Source organism: Crassostrea angulata, unplaced genomic scaffold, assembly GCF_025612915.1.
Source record: "Crassostrea angulata isolate pt1a10 unplaced genomic scaffold, ASM2561291v2 HiC_scaffold_165, whole genome shotgun sequence".
NCBI lineage: Eukaryota > Metazoa > Mollusca > Bivalvia > Ostreida > Ostreidae > Magallana > Magallana angulata.
In genome coordinates, this window is record NW_026441718.1 from 131,708 (window position 1) to 137,707 (window position 6,000).

A 6,000-nucleotide genomic window follows, 5' to 3' on the forward strand; every position below is an offset into this window, starting at 1 on the left:
TAGTGAAGATTCTAAATTGTAAAAATCGTGACCCCCGGACCAAAACTGGGGCCTCAGGCGGGGTTCAAAATTTGACATGGAAATACATTGGAAAAATGTTTAAAAATCTTCTTCTCAAGACCCACTGCACCAGAAATGCTAACATTTAAACAAAAGCTTGTATATATAGTGAAGATTCTAAATTGTAAAAATCATGACTCCCGGACCAAAAATGGGGCCCCAGGCGGGGTTCAAAGTTTAACATAGAACTCCATAGGATAAATGTTTACAAATCTTCATGTAAAGAACCACTGCACCAGAAAAGCAAATATTCAAACAAAAGCTTTTATATATAGTGAAAATTCTAAATTGTAAAAATTGTGACTCCCGGACCAAAACTGGGGCCCCAAGAGGGGTTCAAATTTTAACATAGATATCCATAGGATAAATGTTTAAAAATCTTCTTATCAAGAACTACTGCACTAGAAATGCCAACATTTACACAAAAGCTTTTATATATAGTGAACATTCTAAAATGTAAAAATTTTGACACCCCGACCAAAAATGGGGCCCCAGGCGGGGTTCAAAATTTTACATATATAAGAAAAATGTTTAAAGCGACTTGGACACGATTTTACTTAAAATTTTCAAATTTTATTTTTCCATTTTCAATGTTTAAACTGATAAATATTGAAGTTTATAATGCTATGTCAAAATTTGAAAGTCAGATATCAAGTTATAAGCAAGATATAGATCAACTAGTTCTTTGTTTTGTTAACAAAGCTCGAATATCGTCATTTTTTACATATGTGTTGTATTGGTGTAAATTTCAATCAAAAATATCTTTCTTTTGTTGATAATAGTATTTATGAATATATTGAATTAGTTTAAATTGTTTTTACATGTCATTTTGTCATAGAAATGATAATTCTCTACATTACATTTTTTGTAAACAACTTTAAGACTCGAGCTTTGTTTACAAAACAATCAATTCTTACCCCTGTATCTCGCTTGTAACTTGACTTTAACATTCAGTATTTTGGTCAATCATTTAAAATGCACCAGTAAACCATTTTATACATAAAAAATAAAGATAAAACTTTTGATCTCAAATCGTGTCCAAGTCCTTTTAAAAATCTTCTTCTCAAGAACTACAATGCAACAGTTGGGGATATCACAATGCATAGATTCTAAAGTGTTAAAATCATGACCATCGGAGTAATACTGGGGCATCAAGAGGGGTTCAACGTTTAACATAGATATATATATATATGAAACATGTTTTTAAAAAAATCTTTTCGAGAACTACACTGTCATACTTTGTGATATTACTTTACTTGGATCCTCAAATAGTGAAAACTTTAAATTATAGAAGCGATCTAATACTGGAGCCCCAGGAGAAGGGGTTCAATGTTTCACATAGAAAGATAGGAGGACACATTTTTAAAATCTTTTGGAGGAGAACTACAATGCTTCAATTTGTGAGATTACTATGCAAGCATTCTCAAATTGTAAAGTTTCTAAATTGTGGAAGCCGTGACCCCCAGACTAATATTGGGGCCCAAGAAGGGGATCAACATTAACATAGATATATATAAAGGGAACATGTTTAAAAATCTTCTTCTCAAGAACTACAGTGCAACAGTTTGTGAGATTACTATGCAAGCATCATTGGCTATTGTAGATTCTAAATTGGTAGAATCGTGACCCCCGGACTAATACTGGGGCCCCTAAGACCTCCAGACAAATACTGAGGCCCCAAGAGGGATTCAAAGTTTAACATAGAAATATATATGGAAAATGTTTAAAAATTTTCTTCTTGAGAACTACAATGCTACAGTTTGTGAGATTACAATGCAAGGATCCTCAAATAGTGTAGTTGTGAAAGCCAACCATAAACCCCGGACCAATACTGGGGCCCCAGAAAGGGGTTCAAAGTTTAAAATAGAAATAACATACATGTATGGTATGAAATAGAATGTTACAAGGAACTGTTATTCAGGTGAGCGATGTGGCCCATGGGCCTCTTGTTTTTTTTTTTTTTTACAGATGATTTGACGTGATCTAAATTGTATGTGTTTTTGAAATTGTGATGACGTTACTTCCGGTATCAAATTTTAGCTGACTGTGTATTTTCTCACGACCCTGATTTTGTGCATACGCAAACTCAGAAACAACCAGAAATATGATTTTGAAATTGCTATCGTTTAAAGTTCTGCATATTGTATTTGTTTTACGTTATTGACGCCATCTCTTGGAGCTCGCCCAGGCTCGAAAATTAGGTACGAATCTTAAATCAAAATTTTTATACGTTTTTATTTGTATTTTTTTTTCATCAAGTGATATATTGTTAGGACATATCTAACTAAACTTACCAACGAAATCGGGGAAAAAGGGGCTGACCACTTTAATTAGGGATAACATTTCTTAAAAACGATCAAAATTTTGTAATGCACTAAAAACATTATAGAAGCAAAGTTGTTGATAGTAACAATATTTTTTATCGTATCGTGAGGCAAGTTTATCGTTGCACTCCTATTAAATGTGGTGTACCATACATTATAATTGATGTGTTGTCTTCATAATGAGACATTTTGCATTCATCTCCAACTAAAAAGTATACCGTTATTTATTTTTAATGTCTAATTATTATTTTCAAAATCTCGGCTCAAAGAAACATGCATGGGATATTGGATCACCTTGTCTAAAGCATTTTAAAATTATACCATTTGAATCACACATACCATTATAGAAGGTTTTTATCCAATTTTTAAAGTAGGGTCCAAAATTAAAGAAGTCTAATGTTTTCGAAATAAAACTAAATGAGGTAGCGTCCAAAGCCTTTTTTAAAGTCAGTTAGCATTAAAAGTTTGATGACATTGTTTGATAATATATCTAAAGATTCTGCTCAAGACAATCACTGGATGAAATATCTGGTTTCAGCGCTGCGGAAACCCTTTGGAAACTTAAGGTTACTTTAAGTTTCCGACAGGTTTCAGCACGGAAACTTTAAGTTTCATTAAGTTTCCGCAGTGCTGAAACTTAGGCTGTCCACGAATCCAAATGGTTTCTGCAACGGAAACTTACTGAAACTTGAAGTTTCTGCATAGTTTCAATCTCCATATACGTTTGGGATACATATTGTTTACAAAGGGTTTCCGCGACTGAAACTTACTGAACTTCTTATTTTTTTTGCTTTCATAAACGCTAGCTCAGCAAGGTTTCTACTTTATGAAAAAACAAAACAATTTCAAACAGTTCCAAATTTATTTTGTTCACAAAACTGAAATTGTTTCCAATAATAGATAAAATACAGCCAAGATACAATAATAAAGAAACATCCATATGTCAATTCCCTTATAAGGGACTTTTTAAAAAAAAATGATATAATTGCACTAGAAAAAAAACCTCCCATAAAAATCTTTACACTTGTACTTGTTTTTTTCTCGATTAAATGCCTATCAAATCTCCCTTTAAAATGCAACAAAGATCTTACTTTTTTTAAAAATATGAATGCAATTTACAAAATAACTGCATGTAGATGAATAAACAAAAAAACTTCACTGCCACATGAACATAATACACTTGTCTCAATTTGGTTTGAACTACAATGAATATGTACACCATAAAATGTTTTTAAAAAGTCTAAAGTGTCCATCTTTAGTATAAAAAAAACAACAAAAAACCATATACTACAAAAAAGTAATTGACTATAGAGGTAAGACCCAGATTTGATTTCAATGTGTATGTCTATAAATTCCAAAATGAGGTCAAAGTGACCCACTTTCGAGTTGGGATAAACCTTTTCTTTGTTAGTTATAAAATCTAATGTTTTACAATAGAACAGGATTTGACAGCATTAATTTGATAATCCATTAAGTCCAAAGTGAACTTCTCATTTCCATGTTATAATGTACTAACTGATCAGAATTTAATATCATAAGCCTGTCAGTATTTAAGAGGTGACCCAGAGGGAGATATGAAAAGCTTGTTGGCCGATAAAAATCTAACAATGAAGCTGTCTGTCAAATCATGTGCAAAAATATGATGTACACATTTAGTTAATTATGCTAATTGCATCATTCCTGATGAATATTCTTCCTTACACACGTTTTACCTTCCTACTTTTCACTACTTTACCTACCTTAATATTTTTAAATCCAAGTAAAATATACATTTTTTATATATGTCAAGTATTACTACATGTACATGTACTTGCTTTTTGTAGCATGAATGTATAAAATACAAACTATCACAGAAATCATTCACCTTACAATTCTCATCAATAACAGTATTTTACTTATGATATAAAAGCTAATTTCTAATATTAGTTACATAACACAGATTTAAAAAAAAAACCCAAATGGAAACAACTTTCCATGCAAGTAATATTGTTTTATAAAAATTGTAATACATGGGGTATATGTTGTTATTATATATTTTCATATCCGACATAATTCAATATTGTTTGGTGTATTTTATCATTTCTTTGACACATGCATTCATCTCCTAATGCAGTGTTTTTACATTTAAGATTGGTTTCTTAATTTTTCATACATTGCTGCAAATAAAAACTAAGATATCAATAAATGTTTAAACAAAGAAAATGGAAAAAAAGTAGCTAACACTTATAAACTTGGAGGTGGGAAGATATATCTTACCTGGAGTCTAACATTTCTGCAATGTTTGCAAATATAACAAATTATGTAAGAAAATGAAAGTTAATATCTGCAAGGTCTAATCAATCAATTGATAAGTCAAAACCGTGTGATTTTCTAAGATTTTAGCTTACACGGACAGACATTTTAATATACTGGTATTTGATCATATAAAAAAAGTACTTTTATAGTTTATAGGTTTTTAGGTCACCTGAGTCACTCAGGTGACCTATTGCAATTGGTCTTCGTCCGTCGTCGTGCGTCTGTGCGTCGTGCGTCGTGCGTTAACAATTTTACATTTTTAACTTCTTCTTGAAAACTACCAGGCCAATCGTTACCATTTTTGGTGTGAAGCATCTCTATGGTAAGAAGAATCTAAATTGTGAAATTTATGGCTCTACCACTCCTAGGGTGCCACGGGCGGGGCCAAATATGCAAAAAAAGCCAAATTTTCAAAAATCTTCTTCTCTACTCCCACGCATGTGAGGAAAAAACTAAATGCATGGTTATGTTGTCCATGAAGCCCTCTACCAAAATTGTGAAATTTATGGCCCCTGGGTCAGGGGTTCTGGCTCTAGGGTGGGGCCAATGTGGCCATATAGTAAAAATGTATTAAATCTTAGAAAATCTTCTTCTCTACTACCATATACATTGGTCAAAAACTAAATGCATGATTATGATGTCCATGAAGCTCTTAACCTAAATTGTGAAATTTATGACCCCTGGGTCAGGGGTTCAGGCTCTAGGGTGGGGCCAATATGGCCAAATCGTAAAAATGTATTAAATCTTAGAAAATCTTCTTCTCTACTATCATATATATTTGTCAAAAACTAAATGCATGATAATGATGCCCATGAAGCCCTCAACCTAAATTGTGAAATTCATGACCCCTTGGTCAGGGGTTCAGGCTCTAGGGTGGGGCCAATATGGCCAAATTGTAAAAATGTATTAAATCTTAGAAAATCTTCTTCTCTACCCCCATATATATTTGTTAAAAACTAAATGCATGATTATGATGTCCATGAAGCCCTCTACCACAATTGTGAAATTCATGACCCCTGGGTCAGGGGTTCAGGCTCTAGGGTGGGGCCAATATGGCCAAATAGTAAAAATGTATTAAATCTTAGAAAATCTTCTTCTCTACTCCCATATATATTTGTTAAAAATTAAATGCATTGTTATGATGTCCATGAGGCCCTCTACCAAAATTGTGAAATTCATGACCACTTTATTAGGTGTTCAGGCTCTAGGGTGGGGCCAATATGGCCATATAGTAAAACTTTTTTAAATCTTAAAAAATCTTCTTCTCTACTCCCACACATGTGAGCAAAAAACTGAATACATGGTTATGATGTCCATGAGG